We start from the raw sequence: 18,489 nt of genomic DNA, 5'->3' as shown, positions 1-18,489 counted from the left end.
AAGCTTCCATTTTTTTTCAAAGATGACAAGTGTCACGTGGTAACTTGGTACTTGTTTCCTATGACAGCTAGAAGATTCCTTCAAACGTCAATATAAAGCCTTTTTTTAACTAAACACAATTACGTTTCCAAAATTACAAATAACCAATTTTTAAAGATGTCACAATTTGACATCTCTTAACTACGTTTCCGGGGCAGTTGGGAGATTCGTTCCAAAGTTAAAATGTAGCCCAAAACTTCTCCTTTCCTATGTCTAGATAGAGTTTTAAGGAAAAAAATACTAATAAGTGAAAAAACCTAAAACACTATTGTGTACGCCAAACTTTAGTATACTCCCTTCCATATATTTTGAAAATATAGTGCGTTCCTCATAAACTCAAACTGATTTTTTGAGAGGAAATGCTACGCTAACAGCTTAAAGCAAATCTTAACCTCAAATTAGCATCAACTACGCTATTCCATATAACTATTATGTACTTTTGTCTTGCTGCGGTTGCTAGCGCTCTCCAGAAGACGCTTACAGCCGCTGAAAGAAGCTGTCAACGCACTATACCCTTTAAATTCTGTGGAAGAGAGTATAGAAAAGTTTTCGGCTACATTTTGACGTTTGAACTAACCTCCTAACTGTCACAGGAACCACTTTAATAACTGTCAAATTGTGACATCTTTAAAAAACTTTACTTGCACTGCTCTATTTCCGATCAAAAATCTATTTTTTTTGGTTATGTTGTAGTTTTTTAAAGAAACTTTGAGTTTATAAAGAAAGTCAAAATTAGGGGATATATTCATTTTAACGTTTGAGCGAATCTTTTAACTGTCATAGGAACCAAGTTAGGAGCTGTCAAATTGTGGCATTTTTAATATTTCTTGTACAAATTGGTTTTATAGGCAGTTTTGTTTCTGACTGTACCAAATTTCGTGGTGTTTTTTAGGTTATTGGATAAGAAATTTAATGAGAATACCAAAAATGTGCTTTAAACTGTTATTTTTTCACTCCAAATGAGTTCGTCCTGTCAAATTGTGTTTTTGGTAGTTCGAAATTTAACACCGCTTTTTTCTCTGACTGTATCAAATTTTGTAGTGTTTTTTGAGGTTATTGAATAGGAAATTTAATGAGGATTCCAAAAATGTGCTTCAAACTGCTTTTTTTTCATTCCAAGGGGGTTTTACAATTGATTTTGTCTCTGACGTCCTGTCAAATTGTGTTTTTGGTAGTTCGAAATTTTACACCGCTTTTTTCTCTGACTGTACCAAATTTTGTTGTGTTTTTGAGGTTATTAAATAGGAAATTTAATGAAGATTCCAAAAATGTACTTAAAACAGTTATTTTCTTACTCCAAGTGGGTTTTACAATCTATTTGATACCTGACTGTCCTTTCAAATTGTGTTTTTGGCAGTTCAAACTTTGACACCGCTTTTGTCGCTGACTGTATCAAATTTTGTAGTGTTTTTTAGGTTATTGGGAAGAAAATTTAATGAGGATTCCAAAAATGTGCTTAAAACAATTATTTTCTCACTTCAAATAAGTTTTATGGGCAATTTTGTTTCTGACTGTCTTTTCATATTGTGTTTCTGGCAGTTCAAATTTTGACACCGCTTTTCTCCATCGCTGTAGCAAGTTTTGTGGTTTTTTTAAGGTTATTGGATAGGAAATTTAATGAAGATTCCAAAAATGCACTTAAAACAGTTATTTTCTTACTCCAAGTGGCTTTAACAATCTATTTTGTACCTGACTGTTTTTTCAAATTGTGTTTTTGGCAGTTCACATTTTGACGCCGCTTTTCTCCCTGACTGTACCAAATTTTGTAGTGTTTTTTTCAGGTATTGGATAGAACATTCTATGAGGATTCCAAAAATGTGCTTATAACAGTTATTTTCTTACTCTAAGTGGGTTTTACAGGTGATTTTGTATCTGAGCGTCCTTTCAAATTGTTTCTGTCAGTTCAAACTTTGACACCGATTTTCTCCCTGACTGTACCAAGTTTTCTAGTGTTCTTTTAGGTTATTGGGAAGAAAATTTAACGAGGATTCCAAAAATGTGCTTAAAACAGGGATTTTCTTACTCCAAGTGGCTTTTACAATCTATTTTGTACCTGACTGTTCTTTGAAATTGTGTTTTTGGCAGTTCAAACTTTGACGCCGCTTTTCTCCCTGACTGTACCAAATTTTGTAGTGTTTTTTCAGGTATTGGATAGAACATTCTATGAGGATTCCAAAAATGTGCTTAAAACAGTTATTTTCTCACTCCAAGTGAGTATCACAATTAATTTTGTACCTAACTATGCTTTCAATCTGTTTTGACGTTTGAACTAACTTCCTCGCTGTCACAGGAAACTTTTTTACTTGCACTGGTCTATTTCCGATCAAAAATCTAATTTTTTCGGTTATTTGTATTTTTTAAAGAAAAATTGGGTTTATAGAGGAAGGTCTAAAATTAGGGGATATACATTTTGACGTTTGAGCGAACCTTTTAACTGTCATGGGAACCAAGTTAGGAGCTGTCAAATTGTGACATTTTCAATATTTCTAGTGCGGTTACACTATTGTATTTCATGGCAAATATCTCAATTCTTTGTAATTAAAAAAAAATTGGTTCAGGTAAGAGAAAACTGAAATTACGGGATATATTTTGACGTCTGAACGAAATTTGTAGCTATCATAGTGACCAAAAATTAGCACTTGTCAAATAATGACACAAGTCATTTTTGAAAAAACAGATCAAGAAGGAAACGGAGAGAGAGAGAGGCTTTTAAAGAAAATAAAGAGAGGAAAAATAATGACAGTTAGCGAAAGAGAATGTAATAGATAAGGAAGAAAAAAATTGAAGAAAGTAGAAAAACACAAAATTATTTAAAAAATCGGTAGAATCTACTACACAGTAATTGGAATCCGATTAGACCAATTTAAAACCATATTGCGTCTTTTGTGATAGTTTAAATTTATTAGGCACTTAATAACGCAATATTCCTTCAAAATCTGTGGAAGGAAGTATACCTACTAAAGTTTTGTATTTACGTTTGGTGTACACAATAGTGTTCTAGGTCGATTTTCTCACTTGAAACAAGTGTTCCTAGTGTGTGATTGGTCAAGAAAAAGCAGCAAGCCGAACTGTTTTTTTGTTAACAAAACAGAACAAACCACTATCTGAAAACTAGAGATAATCTTCTCATTTCAATCTAAAATGGAGTTTTAATTGTGAACTCAAAAGATCTAAATTTACTGTCTTCTGCAAAAAAATAATTATTAAAGAACCAATTATTTCCATTATTATTTATATTTAATATAGGACAATCCATCGGAACACCATCTCTCTATTATGAGCATTTTCATACTCTTTAGTTCATGGTTCTCGTACAATATGTCTCTGCCTCCAAGTTGGAAGATAAATTGAATTTTTTTACTAGAAACCTGTATTTGCCGGAGATTTTTCTCTGCAGAAGTCCTGAGTGTAAGTTAAATAAATGTCCAGTAAATAAGACTCCGAATAAATCGTAAAAAATACTGTTAACTAAGTTCAGTGAAGTAATTTTAGTAAGTAAAAATAAAGTAAAACAAATCCCTCATCGTTTAAAAATTGAGTCAAAATGGGCTTCATTTTGTTTAACTAGTTCCCTAAGGGACAAACCCAAGCACATTGTTATTATGAATGAAGAAATTGAATTACAGTGATGTTTTACTTTAACTAACTAAAAAATAAAATTGTAGTAATAGGTCAATTACCGGTAAAGTAAATATTTTACTTTACCAGGAAAATTTACTGGTAAATTACCTGGAAATTACTGGTAAACTACAAATATTCTGGCATTTCATATTTTGACAACGATTTTTTGCTTGACTGTACCAAATTTTGTAATTTTTTCATGTTATTGGATAGGAAATATCATGAGGATTTCAAAAATGTGCTTAAAACAGTCATTTTCTCACTCCAAGTGAGTTTTACCATCGATTTTGTCCCTGTACCAAATTTTGTTGTGTTTTTCAGGTTATTGGATAGGAAATTTAATGAGGATTTCAAAAATGTGCTTAAAATAGTAATTTTCTCACAAAAGTGAGTTTTACAAACGATTTTGTCGCTGACTGTCCTTTCAAACTGTGTTTCTCTTAGTCTAAGCTTCGACACCGCTTTTCTCGCTGATTGTATTAAATTTTGTAGTGTTTTTCAGGTTATTGGATAGAAAATTTAATGAAGAATTCAAAAATGTGCTTAAAACAGCTATTTTCCCGCTCCAAGTCAGTTTTACACTTGATTTTGTCTCTGGCTGTCCTGTCAAACTGTGTTTGTGGCTGTTCGAACTTTGACACCGCTTTTTTCTCTGTACCAAATTTTTTGTGTTTTTTCAAGTTATTGGATAGGAAATTTAACGAGAATTCCAAAAATGTGTTTAAAACAGTCATTTTCTCACTTAAAATCAGTTTTATAATCGATTTTGTCCCTGACTGTCCTTTCAAATTGTGTTTTTGACAGTTCAAACTTTACAACAGCTTTTCTCCCTGACTATACCAAATTTTGTAGTGTTTTTTTAGGTTATTGGATGGGAAATTAAATGACGATTTAAAAAATGTGCTTTAAACAATTATTTTCTCACTTAAAAGGAGTTTTACAATCGATTTTGTCCCTGACTGTCTTTTCAAATTGTGTTTTTGACAGTTCAAACTTTACAACAGCTTTTCTCCTTGACTGTACCAAATTTTGTAGTGTTTTTTTATGTTATTGGTTAGAAAGCTTAATGAGGATTCCAAAAATGTGCTTAAAACAATTATTTTCTCACTTAAAAGGAGTTTTACAATCGATTTTGTCCCTGACTGTCTTTTCAAATTGTGTTTTTGACAGTTCAAACTTTACAACAGCTTTTCTCCTTGACTGTACCAAATTTTGTAGTGTTTTTTTATGTTATTGGTTAGAAAGCTTAATGAGGATTCCAAAAATGTGCTTAAAACAATTATTTTCTCACTACAAGTGAGTTTTGCAAGCGATTTTGTCGTTTACTGTCCTTTCAAATTGTGTTTTTGGCAGTTCAAATTTTGGCACCGCTTTTCTCTCTGACTGTACCAAATTTTGTCGTATTTTTTTAGGTTATTGGTTAGAAAGCTTAATGAGGATTCCAAAAATGTGCTTAAAACAGTTATTTTCTCACTCCAAGTCAGTTTTACAATCGAATTTGTCCCTGGCTGTCCTCTCAAATTGTGTTTTTGGCTGGTCAAATTTTGACACAGCTTTTCTCTCTGACTGTACCAAATTTTGTAGTGTTTTTCAGGTTATTGGTTAGAAAACTTAATGAGGATTTCAAAAATGTGCTTAAAACAGTTATTTTCTGACTACAAGTGAGTTTTGCAAGCGATTTTGTCGTTTACTGTCCTTTCAAATTGTGTTTTTGGCAGTTCAACTTTTGACACCGCTTTTCTTTCTGACTGTACCAAATTTTGTCGTGTTTTTTCAGGTTATTGGTTAGAAAACTTAATGAGGATTTCAAAAATGTGCTTAAAACAGTTATTTTCTCACTCCAAGTCAGTTTTACAATCGATTTTGTCCCTGACTGTCCTGTCAAATTGTGTTTTAGACAGTTCAAATTTTGACACTGCCTTTTTCTCTGATTGTACTAAATTTTGTAGTGGTTTTCAGGTTATTGGATAGGAAATTGAATGAGGATTTCAAAAATGTGCTTAAAACAGTCATTTTCTCATTCCAAGTAGGTTTTACAGGCAATTTTGTCTTTGACTGACTTTTTAAACTGTGCTTCTGGCAGTTAAAACTTTGATACCGCATTTCTCCCTGACTGTACCAAATTTTTTTGTTTTTTCAGGTTATTTGGTAGGAAATTGAATGAGCATTTTAGAAATGTGCTTAAAAATGGTACTTTTCACTCCAAGTGGGTTTTACAGTCGATTTTCTTCCTGACGGTCCTTTTAAACTGTTTTTCTGGCAGTTCAAACTTTGACACCTGACTGTACCAAATTTTGTAGTGTTTTTCTAGGCTATTGGATAGGAAATTTAATGGGGACTCCAAAAATGTGCTTAAAACTGTCATTTTCGCACTCCAAGTATGTTTGACAAGCAATTCTGTGCCTGACTATCAAACAAGTCAAATTGTACTCAAAAGTTGCAAAAATCAGTTTATAGAAAGGTTTTCTTGTAGTATTCGATACAAAACGAGTTTCTGAGATTTATGACAGTGCTCACGTTACTGCCTAGCTAAATCATTTTCCAAAAACCACGTCCCTAATGTCAAAACTGTCAAAATTTTGCTTAGAATTAGCAAGATTTAATAAGTTTAACACAGGTTCCCTATTGTTTATTCATCATAAGCTGAATAGTAATAATTAGGGAAATAAATAGAAAACAATGTCAAATTAGTGACCATAATATTCCAAACAAATTTACTACCCCATAATTAAATAATCGTGTATTAATCCATGCTATTTCATCCAAATGTACACTGACCTTTGCCAGATGATTGTGTGGTTAAATTAATTGACCAGTTTAGCTTTATCAAATTTTAATATTGAATCGATAATAATTAATAACTTTCTGTTGGCTCCGAAGTATTCATGAGAAACTTTGCTCCATTTTTTAATAAAATTTATTAATCCTTGCTTATTGCCCTCTTTTCCGGAGGTATTTCCGGTAAATGAATATATTTCCGAAAATACTCGTTAAACATTCTTTCCGGTTCCGGCTAATTTGTCTTCCACCTTAATTTAAACCACGTTTACAGAGTGGAATTGTAAAGGGGTACAAAAACTGAAAATCAAAAACCTTTGAGTATATCATTGTTACTAAGGTAAAAATGACAAGTTAAGTAACGTTTTGAGAAAGAAAAGACTCAGATATCACAATGGTTTTACTTGAAATTTGGAAGAATTTAGTATATTTTAGTGTCAATTCAATTCAAAATCAGCCTGTCCATTTTATACTTTTTAATCTTACATTTCATTTTACTAACAAATTTACATGATATTTGAAGTCAGTAATTTTTTTTTCGTCCAAAATACCAATTCCACGGTTTGAATGGAATGCAAATCAGATTAATTCTCTTTATTCAGAAACAGATCAGATTTGCAAACATCGCGGTTAATGGAAACGTAAATTTCTCATAACTTGAAGTTTGGATCAAAGGACCGCCAGACTTTGGTTTAGGTATGAAATATTGGGACAATTTGGTTAACTTCATGTTGATTGATGAGTAAGTATAGTAACGAAAGGACCATTATGGTCTTATTTTGCCTATTACTGTTGTTTAACAGAAGGTGAAACATCCTTTGAACTATCTATTAACAATAATTAGAAGTAGTATAGCAAAATATTTTTGAAATTATTGTTTTGCCATTACAAAACAAGCAAAACAAATATAATATTTAAGAGAAATAAAATTAGAATAATAAATAATTATTTAATGATTACATTCGATCTTTAGTCTTTGTCTGAAGCAGTGTTGCCAGGTCTGCGGAAAATTTTCCTCTTCTTGGATATTTGAGGAAAACTTGGAAAAATTTGGTTTCAAACCTGGGTAAATATTAATACTTATTCATTAAAGCAGCAATAATATTTGTGTATATACAAGGTTAGAAAAATAAATTGCAGTGTATTGACGTATATCTGCTTATTTTAGTCATATTTCAATCTGTCATATACTTGAACTCTGTCGAATACCATTTCATGAAGCTATAAAACCACAAAAGCTGTTACAAGCCCTGTTGTACTTAATATAGCGGTAAATTATGTTAAAATAAATGCTCTTCAACTAGTCTAGAAACTTTCAAAAGTTTTAAAAACAGTTTATAAGCTTCCGTATGCTTCTAGAATAGTTTAAAAGCTTCCAAAAATTTCTAAAGCCTTCTACAAGTTCCCAGATATTCCTAAAGCAGTCCAGAACCTTCAATATGCTCTTTAAACTGTCCAAAACCCTTCCAAATGCTTCTGAACTAGACTAAAGTGATTTCAAAAGCTTCCAAACATTGCAGAAACTCCAAAAGCTTTCAAAACAGTGTCTAGAAGCTTCCAAATGCTTCTGAAGCCGCATAGAAGCTTCCAAAAGCCTTTGAAACAGCCTAACAGCTTCCAAATGCTCTTCAACTAGTCTAGAAGCTTTCAAATGCTTCTGAAGCCGCATAGAAGATTCCAAAAGCCTTTGAAACAGCCTAACAGCTTCCAAATGCTCTTGAACTAGTCTAGAAACTTTCAAAAGATTTCAAAACAGTTTATAAGCTTCCGTATGCTTCTAGAATAGTTAAAAAGCTTCAAAAAATTTCTAGGACAATCTAAGAGGTTTCAAATTTGTCTAAAGCAGTCCAGAACCTTTAATATGCTCTTTAAACTGTCCAAAACCCTTCCAAATGCTTCTGAACTAGAGTAAAGAGATTTCAAAAGCTTCCAAACATTACAGAAACTCCAAAAGCTTTCAAAACAGTGTATAGAAGCTTCCAAATGCTTCTGAAGTTGCATAGGAGCTTCCAAAAGCCTTTGGAACAGCCTAAATGCTCTTCAACTGGTCTAGAAACTTTCAAAAGATTTAAAAACAGTTTATAAGCTTCCGTATGCTTCTAGAATAGTCTAATAGGTTTCAAATTTGTCTGAAGCAGTCCAGAACCTCCAATATGCTCTTTAAACTTCCAAAACCCTTCTAAATGCTCCTGAACTAGACTAAAGACATTTTAAAAGCTTCCAAAACATTACAGAAACTCCAAGAGATTTCAAAACAGTGTCTACAAGTTTCCAAAGGCTTCTAAAGCCGCATAGAAGCTTCCAAAAGCCTTTGGAACAGCCTAACAGCTTTTAAATGCTCTTCAACTGGTCTAGAAACTTTCAAAAGATTTAAAAACAGTTTATAAGCTTTCGTATGCTTCTAGAATAGTTTAAAAGCTTCAAAAAATTTCTAGAACAGTCTAAGAGGTTTCAAATTTGTCTAAAGCAGTCCAGAACCTTCAATATGCTCTTTAAACTGTCCAAAATCCTTCCAAATGCTTCTGAACTAGACTAATGAGATTTCAAAAGCTTCCAAACATTACAGAAACTCCAAAAGCTTTCAAAACAGTGTCTAGAAGCTTCCAAAAGCCTTTGGAACAGCCTAACAGCTTCCAAATGCTCTTCAACTAGTCTACAAACTTTCAAAAGATTTAAAAACAGTTTATAAGCTTCCGTATGCTTCTAGAATAGTTTCGAAAATTTCTAGAGCCTTCTAAAAGTTTCCAGATGCCCCTAAAGCAGTCCAGAACCTTCAATATGCTCTTTAAACTGTCCAAAACCCTTCCAAATGCTTCTGAACTAGACTAAAGAGATTTCAAAAGCTTCCAAACATTACAGAAACTCCAAAAGCTTTCAAAACTGTGTCTAGAAGCTTCCAAATGCTTCTGAAGCCGCATAAAAGCTTCCAAAAGCCTTTGGAACAGCCTAACAGCTTCCAAATGCTCTTCAACTAGTCTAGAAACTTTCAAAAGATTTCAAAACAGTTTATAAGGTTCCGTATGCTTCTAGAATAGTTTAAAAGCTTCCAAAAATTTCTAGAACAATCTAAGAGGTTTCAAATTTGTCTAAAGCAGTCCAGAACCTTCAATATGCTCTTTAAACTCCCAAAACCCTTCTAAATGCTCCTGAACTAGACTAAAGACATTTTAAAAGCGTTTGGAACAGCCTAACAGCTTTCAAATGCTCTTGAACTAGTCTGGAAACTTTCAATAGATTTCAATACAGTTTATAAGCTTCCGTATGCTTCTAGAATGGTTTAAAAGTTTCAAAAATTTCTAGAGCCTTCTAAAAGTTCCCAGATGACCCTAAAGCAGTCCAGAACCTTCAATATGCTCTTTAAACTGTCCAAAACCCTTCCAAATGCTCCTAAAGTAGTCTAAGAAAATTTCAGAAGTTTCCAAATCACTGTAGAAACTCCAAAAGTTACAAAACAGTGTCTAGGTGCTTCCAAAACAATATAGAAACTTCAAAAGTTTCCAAAACAGTGTCTAGAAGCTTGAAAATGCTCCTGAAACAGCTAGAAGCTTTCAGAAGATTTTAAAACAGTTTTGAAGATTCCGTATGTTTCTAGAACAGTTTATAAGTTTTCAAAAATTTCTAGAACTCTCTAAAAGTTCCCAAATGTCTCTAAAGCAGTCTAGAATGTGCTCTTTAAACTGTTCAAAAATTTTCCAAATGCTTCTGAAGTAGTCTAAAAAATTTCAAAAACTGCTAAAACACTGTAGGAACTCCAAAGTGCTTCTAAATTACCACTTCCGTGTTTGACAAGTGGTAAGTTTTAATGTGTGTTCTGTGTTCTAAAGACTGTTTAAATTAAAATCCAAGTTAAGGAATGTTTCATAAAAATCTAAATATAAAATCAAAGTTATAAAATGAAATGAGGGAGCATACATTTATAGGTAGCTTATAAGCTAAAAATGTTAAGAAACGATTTTTTTACGTGCATTTTAATAACTACATTATAAATTTACTTTTTCAGTTTGCTATTATAAAGCTAATACTACCTATGCAAAAAATTTATCAAATTGGAGTTTTGCTTCAGCTCTAGCAGTAAGGTAAGCTGTTAATTTACTAAGCTGTAGTTAATGTAAAAGTAATTTTATTAAAGCTATAACACTATTATAACTCGTTAGTTAGTTATGTAATTTGATAAAATTAGTTAACAAAACAAGGGAGTTAATTAGGTATTCCAAACCTTTCACTAAATCGGTCAGCAATCGAAAGAAAGGTCTTGTTACTTAAACATTAATGAAGATTTAAGTTTTGCCCCAGTATAACTAAATTGTACCGGTTAGACCCTCCAAATAACTGACTGAATAAATAATTAGACTATCCTACAACCCTGCAAATCCCTAAATCAGTATTATTACACACAAAGAAAGCTAAACTTTTGAAGTGAAATTCAATTTAGCCACCTTACTTGCGCTGTTAGTGACTTTTTCCCAGTCAAAGATGCTTTTCCTTTAAGCTGACTGAAAATACCAGAAAAGTTTTATTTAACGAGACTCTACTGCTGAACTAGCAAAACTTTATTACGACTTTCTCATATTGTGGAAAAATAATATTGCAAAGTTGGCTTGAAAACTTTCAACAAAAATTAACGTAGAAAGGTAGTGGTCGTTTCTGTTTGAGTTTGTAGACGTCGAGAAAAGTTTGTTGTTTTCTTGGTATATGCTAACTAAATTGATAAGTTAAAGTGCCATCCAAATGAATATTGTCACTGTACGTACTTGCAAATACTTCCAGTAAAGCTTGAATGGATAACATGCATAGTTTTAGAAAGTTTGAAAACTCCCAGCCTACATCTATCGGATAGTTAAAGTAATCTTTATTTTTGAAAAGTTGATTAGTTCATAATTAACTTACTAATCTCATTATTATGTCGCTAAATATTATATTATATAGTGTTTATGATTTTGTGTCATAGATACAAACATTTTTAAAAAAAAAATAGAGACAACAAGTAAAAATATGCTTTAAACCACAAAACTGAGTTTAAAACAATAAAAGTGGTTAACTCCTTGCAGTATCGCAGTACAAAATTATTGATATAATTTAATTAGTTGAAGTTTGGTAGACAACCCTTCCTGAAACTTTCCATAAACTGGAAACGTTAATTCAAATTTACTGTTGCGTTAGACCACAAACCAGCGAAATAACGTCAGATTAAACCAAAAGCGGATGTGTGTGTGTGCTTTGAGACTTCAGGCTCATTTAGAAAGTTTATTAGCGCCCCATATGAGCACAATATAATTAATTTTACAAAATATTTGTAAGTAACTTAATTTTGGTTGAATTTTCGTTCGTTCAAAAACAAAAATTGCAAATTGTGAAATGTTTTTTTGTGATTTTATTTTTTTATTCAAATCCTTTATTAATTGGTTGATTATATTAGTTGTCAACAACATTGCTAGAAAATGGTGATCAACACAACAGGTCACAAACGTTACGTTCAAAACATTTATGTTTCTGTTACGTTACGTTGTTAACTGTTACGTCACTCCATTTTACTTTGATTTTTGCTATATATTGGTGAACTAGTGAATAACAGCAGTAAGTAATGACTCATTACTCACGGGTAGGTAATGAGTGTTTATTCAAAACTAAGTGAGTAATAAGCATATTATTAAACATACGAAAAAATTGCAAAAGGTTTGACTCGTTTTACTGAATATCAAACAGAAATCTAGTAGTTTTGTCAATGTGAACTTTTCCTTTCATTGCATTTTCAATTATATTTAGATCAATAAAAAGTTTACGTATTATGAATTAGTTTTTTGTTGTTAATATAAGTATACATCGATTTGGGTAAAGAATTTATAAACTTTTATTATACACACAATATGTTATTTACTAGTGATGGGAAATTTTCAGTTACCGGTGATTTACCGGTAAGGTAAAGTAAAATTGGAAAAGCAAAATTCAGTGTGACAGGAAAATTTACCAATTTTACCAGTAATATTATGAGTCTTATTTTCAAAATAAATAAAAATAAAATCCGGAAAAATAAAGACTGAATAAAAGGCTGTTTTAATTTGTTAGATAAAATAAACAATTTGTAATTTACTGACAAATGTCAAAATAACTGTCATAAATCTCAGAAACACGTCTTGTTTCGAAAACTGTAATTTTTGCAAATTCTAGGCAATGTTTGACATTTTTGACATTAGTCACAGATATCACGTGGTTTTTGGGAGATAATTTAGCTAGGCAATCACGTGACCACTGTCATAAATCTCAGAAACATGTTTGGTATCGAATACTTTAAGAAAACATTTCTAAATCCTGATTTTTGCAAAATTTTGAGCACAGTTTGACAGTCAGGAACAAAATCGCCTGTAAAACTCACTTGTAGTGAGAAAATGACTATTTTAAGCGCATTTTTGGAATCCTTATTAAATTTCCCATCCAATAACCTAAAAAACACTACAAAATTTGGTACAGTCAGGGAGAAAAAACGGTGTCAAAGTTTGAACTGCCAAAAACACAGTTTCAAAGAACAGTCAGGGACAAAATCGCCTGCAACATCCACTTAGAGTAAGAAAATAACTGATTTAAGCACATTTTTGAATTCCTCGTTAAATTTCCTATCCAGTAACGTGAAAAGCACTACACAATTTGGTACAGTCAGGGAGAAAAACGGTGCCAAAGTTTGAACTGCCATAAACACAGTTCGAAAGGACAGTCCTGGAAAAAAATCGCCTGTATAACTCATTTGGAGAAAGAAAATGACTGTTTTAAGTACATTTTTGGAATCCTAATTAAATTTACTATCCAATAACCTAAAAAGCACTACAAAATTTGGTAAAGTCAGGGAGAAAAGCGGTGTCAAAATTTGAACTGCTAGTAATAGATTTTGAAAGAACAGTCAGGGACAAAATCGCCTGTAAAACCCACTTGGAGTGGGATAATGACTATTTTAAGCAGATATTTAGAATCCTCATTAAATTTCCTATCCAATAACCTAAAACTCACTACAAAATTTGGTACAGTCAGGATGAAAAGCGGTGTCAAAATTTGAACTGCTAGAAACACAGTTTGAGAGGACAGCCAGGGACAAAATCGCCTGTAAAAGCCACTTGGAGCGGAAAAATGACGGTTTTAAACACATTTTTGGAATCTTCATTAAATTTTATATCCAATAATTTAATAAAACAGTACAAAATTTGGTACAGTCAGGGAAAAAAGCGGTGTCAAAATTTGAACTGCCAGTAGCACATTTTGAAAGAACAGTCAGTGACAAAATCGCTTGTAAAACCCACTTTGAGTGGGAAAATGACTGTTTTAAGTACATTTTTGGAATCCTCATTAATTTTTCTATCCAATAATGTTAAAAAACCAGTACAAAATTTGGTATGGTACAGTCAGCGTGAAAAGCGGTGTCAAAATTTTAAATGTTAGAAACACAGTTTGAAAGTTTAGTCAATGACAAAATGGCCAGTAAAATCCACTTAAAGTGAGAAAATTACTGTTTTAAGTACATTTTTGGAATCCTCATTAAATTTCCTATCCAATAACCTAAAACTCACTACAAAATTTGGTAAAGTCAGCGAGAAAAGCGGTGTCAAAATTTGAACTGCTAGTAACACATTTTGAAAGAACAGTCAGTAACAAAATCGCCTGTAAAAGCCACTTGGAGTAGAAAAATGACGGTTTTAAGCACATTTTTGGAATCCTCAGTAAATTTTCTATCCAATAACCTGAAAAGTTTTTCTCAAAAGAAAATTCAATTTAATTCAATTAAGTTCCGTAATATCGATTTGCATAAATCTAAAATAAAGGGGTGATATTAACCGAACTTCACTTAATTCATTCCAAGTTTTTGTATTCCTCTGTTATCCCTCCAGTTGAAAGTTAACTTCTGAGTTGAGGTTATGTTTCACTCCAAAAGTTAAGTTAGCCAGAAAGCCTTGTTTTATGTTTTGTTTTTAAATCTGAGAAGGGTAATTGTAAGGTAATCTAGTTTCAATGATTCAAAGTTGTAAATAAAGTAGAAAATCAAGGCTTGTGCATTTGATTTATTTTTTTATTTTTCGTGATTCCATTTTAATTTAAAAACTACGACAAAGACTACGTCTATTGGCCAATAGCAACATTTTAACCTGGAAAATGATTGTTTTCTCGATAATTTGCGTTGTTCTGTTGTTCGACCTACAAATTTACTGCAAAACCAGTAAAAACAGCACTAGTCATTTTGATGTAAAAACTTCAATTCAGATATCAAAGAAAGCAAATTTAAAAATCAAAAACACACTTATTCTTGTGTGTTTTCATAAAATACGAATGATTCACACAGATATCCCAAAGCTTGTTCCAGAGTAAACTATGTATTATGTAGCTAAGAATAATTCTCATAACTTTATTGCAACGTAATTGCAAAACTAATTTTAATATTCCACGATAGTTAAGTAGTTTTACATTAATTGGAAGTACATTAAATAGTTCAGCTTATTGAATACGAAAACTCCTGGAACTGAAGTTTGCCAGAACTTTAGTTGAATAGGCAAACCAGTAATAGGAGAAGCTTACGCTATACAATTAACTACATTTCCTTTCAGAGCCAAACTTTTAGTAAATGAGTCAAAAGAGCTAATTTTTAGTAATTGAGAGCATATTGATCATGAATAACGTTATAATCTTCTAGAACAAAAAAAAAATTACATTAACATAATATAGTAAATATTGTTTAAAAACTCTTATCCTTGATCGGTGTGATTGTAGAAGTCTACTAAAGTAAGTTAATTAAAATCAATATCAATGTGTTTGGGCTTTTTTCTTCCTAATACTTAAAAAAAAACACAGAAATCGTAAAATCTTCTCTATCTAGAAGACTCCCTTTAGTATGCATCCAGGAAATGTTTTAAAATTAGTTGAATAATTTTCTTTTGAAACTCACAACATGCCATTCTGCCAAAAGTAAAGGGCACGAAGCCGACGGCTGTTTAAAAAAGGTTAATATCGACGTTTTTGCAATCCCTAGGGATATTTCATTCTATTTGCTCCGTTAGGGTGGTTATCAATCAATTTTATTGTTTTATCGATACTTAGAAATAATATCTACTTCTTCGAGAAATGTGTAGGTTTCTGTTAAGTCTCTTGGGAAATATCTGCTGTACTAATTGTATTATCAGATGTTATTTTGTTCGGTATAAATTAAAAAAAAGTTTTTGTAGTTAAGTTTTGCCAAAATAGCACAAAAATAAAATTGACTTTAGGAAGTGTGATTTGATGTAAACATTATTAAGAAAAACTGTTTGCTATAAAGTTTAACTAAATATTATAATCGTATTTTACATAAATGATTTGGGTTTAAGAATTTTATGTGTGAAAACAACGGTTTTAAAAAAAAGTGCTAAGAAAGATTTAAAATTTAATTAAATCTCTGATTAGAGGCGTAGATGCTGTTAATTATTATGCTAAAGCTGTTTTCCTCAATTTTACGGGGTTTTGCATTTGAGCTCGCTGGAAAATTTACGGGTTTATTTGTTATCCGATTAAAATAAAGTTTTTGGAATATGTCAAGACTATATGTACAGTGTATCCCAGAAAAATGTAATATTTTTTAATGGAACACCAGGTTTATTAAAGCATTTTTGAAAGATTTGTTGAATAAGTCTTTCATTAATACACTCGTTGGTTCAATATTAGAGAGATATTTAATTTGTTTAAAAAGCAAACTTTGAACCTTCCCTACTACTTTATTTGAAGGGATAGAGAAAAAGTTGTTCGTAGAGAAAGATTTTTCATTTAAAATTTCAGAATTATTGGTACATTTTTAGCGTCGGATTTAGAAAGTTGAAAATAATTGTCAGCAGTGTCTCATTTACTAAGAATTTTTTCCGAGGTTCTACTCTGTATAGTTCCTGAGAAACAGATATTTTTTCTTAAAAAATCTTATTAAATTAAATTCCTAATTTGAGCAAAATTTTTGTTCACTTTTTTCCAAAAATTTGCCATAATTTGTTTATTTGACAGGTGACGACCAAAAGTGATTGAAGTGAAAAAATAGCTCAAGCTCAAAGGTCGTAAGCTTTAAGTTAATCGATTGCACCGTTTGGCCGCTAGACGGCGTCAAAATAGAATTTTTTACTCTACACCACTGGAAAGAGGAGCTCAAAACGGCTCTTTCAAGTGGTCGAACCACCCTGAACTCCCAAAAATAACCGACTTACAAGGTGCTCAAGTTTCAAACCACAATTTGAACTGATTTGAAAATTTCTTGCATCAAACCAGTTTTTGCTAAATAACTCAGAAAGGGTGGAGAGGTACGAAAAATTTGAAAAAGAGCAAAAATGTTCGTAAAGAACTACTAAACTCATCTCTGGAAGTTTTACAGTCCGTCAGTGCTGCTACTATACAGGGAGTGCATGAAAATTGTAGTGATTCAGATTTTTTGGCCACCCTGTATACAATTTTTTAGATAGAATTTTTTGCGTTACATTACTGGAAAGAGGAGCTCAAGACGATTAATTTGAGTGATTTAACTTTCCTGATCTCGCAAAAATAACCGATTTACAGGGTGCTCAAATTTCAAACCACAATTTAAACTGATTTGAAAATTTGTTGCATCAAACCAGTTTTTGCTAAGTGAGTGTAGTGATTCAGATTTAAGACTTTTCAAATTAATGACAGCCATGACAGAAAAATGATACCTTTTCAGCAAATTTCAATTAGACCCATAAATTTACTGGTCAAATTGAAATTTACTGGTAAAATTGGTAAATTTTCCTGTCACACTGAATATTACTTTCTCAATTTTACTTTACCTTATCGGTAAATAACCGGTCACGGTAAATTTACGCCCATCATTAAGCTTCACAAACCTCAAAGTCATTTAACCACTTTTGCTTTAAACTAAAATAATTCAGCTGTTTGAACAAAAGGTAACTGAAGTCTCAAAAAAGGTCATTGGTGTCAATTTGATCGCTAGAAGGCGTCAAAGTCAAGCTTTTTGACAATTTTGACCATTTTTGCTTTTCACACAGTTTTTGAGATATTTCCCGGAAACTAAAAATTGTTTTTCACTTTTTTGGGACATCCTGTGCTCAGCCACTAATCTGTGACACCCTGTATCACGCTGACATCCATTTTGCCCCAACTGTCACGGTTTTGGAAATGACTTGGAAATTATGGCAATTTTGACGGTTTTCAGAGTGTGGCACCTTTAAAAAATGACATTTTTACAAATGACAATTTACCTGAAGGAATTTAGGCAGTGAAAGTTTATTTTGAAAATTTTTCTCTAAATAATTTCAAAGGTTAATTTCAACCACCCTTTAAATTTTTTGACAATTTTTGTTTTTAATTTTTCAAGGACAAACGGTGTTTGGTACGAAAAAAGAGCATTGAAGGTAAAAGTTGCATTCCTTTAAGTGCGTTTGTGGTAAAAATTTAAACCCTCTAACTTAAAGCGTTCCTGAGATATGTAGCAAAAACTACAAAAATGCGAGTTTAACTTTGGCGCCCTCTAGCGACCAAACCGGAAAATTTAGCCGCGCTCGCTCAATGTCACGTGAGAGCACCATTCATTAGCTTTCTTTTGTTATACGGCTGATATATACAGGATGGTTCAAATAAGCGAGTTATTCACAATTTTCTGGATAAGTGCACAAAAATTTTGCTTAAATTTGGAATTTCTGCTCGATTTGGGAGGCGACCAATCAAGGCTGCTAGAGCAAAATCAGTTGAAGATCGATACAGATATTTTACATCAAATAGGCCTAGAATTTGACGTAGATTCCAAAAATCAAAAAAAAAAAATGGGCCATCCCATTTGAAAAATTATAAGTTTGGTTTCTTGCTCAAATTTGGGACACCTTGTATACACTATTTTTTTAAGCTGAATATCGTTATAGGATGTTACATGAAAAATATCCAGAAATTAAGGTTCTTATTTGAAAATGTCAACTGGAAGGTTGTAACTCAATTTTGGGACACCTTGTAGACTTAATTTTTTTCCCAAAAAATTTGCGTTTAAAGTCCGCAGTTTAAGTTTAAATTTTACTGAAAGATGATTCCCTGAATTTTAAT

General features: G+C 31.9%; 1 protein-coding gene across 1 annotated transcript in view; it reads left to right on the top strand.

Moving 5' to 3' along the window:
* The window catches only part of Ac78C (adenylyl cyclase 78C), a 158,866-nt gene that overhangs the window by 13,522 nt on the left and 126,855 nt on the right, over positions 1 to 18,489 (top strand). The window lies entirely within an intron of this gene.

The sequence above is a fragment of the Ips typographus genome, linkage group LG2 (assembly GCF_016097725.1).
Source record: "Ips typographus isolate SLU linkage group LG2, UJ_Ityp_2.0, whole genome shotgun sequence".
Lineage (NCBI taxonomy): Eukaryota > Metazoa > Arthropoda > Insecta > Coleoptera > Curculionidae > Ips > Ips typographus.
This window is presented reverse-complemented; position numbering and strand designations above follow the sequence as displayed.